Below are 1,235 nucleotides of genomic sequence, written 5' to 3'. Positions count from 1 at the left end.
TGTATTTAAGTGTAAGCTAGTTGCCAATATGTTATCTATAACTCTCTTTAAAGTCCTCAAGTGTAAACTAAATATGTAAGTGTAAAAGTCTTCAAACATGCTGTATTAATAAACACAGGAAGCCACTGCATGTGTTAATTAGAACTGTTCGTGTGAGAATCAAAACAGATGATATCAAAAGAGAGTGAGTGAGAGAATAAATTGAGTGCAATGTAAAAAAAATGAATCTGTGCTTCTGTAGATTTAATAAAAATGCAATACATAACTCAAACTAAGAACACAATTCTGTTAAACATTATTTGTTTGGAATAACACTTTTTTTCAAGGCTATAATCATTGTGTTTGAACAATATATATGAATACTTCATGAAGAGATTACTGACACAATCCAACATGATGCACATAAGCAGTTTTACATTTACAAGCATTCCCTGCCTTAAAGTTTGAATTCAGATCTTTGTGTATTTCTGTGTGAGCCTGATTCAGCGATATTCAGAGAAAAACACAATGTGTTGGCTTATTGATGCTAATGTAATGTGGAGCACATTTCAAAAATCCAATTTGTATGTTTTTAATGAATATGTAATTCTAAAACATCTTTGACCAGTGTCACAGTCTGAACAATGACACATTTCCTTAATAATTCATCTATATGCGTACACTCTTATCAAATCATCATGTTTCATTTAATGCTTTGTAGTTAATTTTTGAGCGATGACAAATCATCACAGCATTTGTTTTGACTTCTGATAAAAGAGAGCCAGAAACAAAAGGACAAACAATGCAGGATTACAAACACCACAACCTGACAATTTGTAATACTGAGACATTCCATATTTCACCAGAGTTCATCATCAGCTTTTGTTACACTGTTCTGGAACCAAGAACATTTTTCATTTTCACTTAAACACTGCCACTGCACAGTTAACTACTTCACTTGTCTTTGTTTATGTTTTGGTATCATTACAGTTTTCAATTTTATCATCTGTCAAAATGTGGTCTGCTTGAATCCAAAAGGAGACCAAGTGGTGATTGAACACACATTTAAAGTAATGAAAATACAATATTCTCAAAACCACAGAGATCTGGAAGGAGAACAGGCTATGAAAACAAAACAATCTCTAAAATGGCACCCAGAGTCCATACTAGATTTGATAAACCTTCCCAGATTAATGTTACATTGTGGTCATCTTAAATTTTAAATTTAATTTAATAAAACTATGATTTTTGTAGCG

This window comes from Sinocyclocheilus rhinocerous, unplaced genomic scaffold (assembly GCF_001515625.1).
Source record: "Sinocyclocheilus rhinocerous isolate Xijiao unplaced genomic scaffold, SAMN03320098_v1.1 scaffold256, whole genome shotgun sequence".
Classification (NCBI taxonomy): Eukaryota; Metazoa; Chordata; class Actinopteri; order Cypriniformes; family Cyprinidae; genus Sinocyclocheilus; species Sinocyclocheilus rhinocerous.
Note: the sequence above shows the minus strand (reverse complement) of the source record.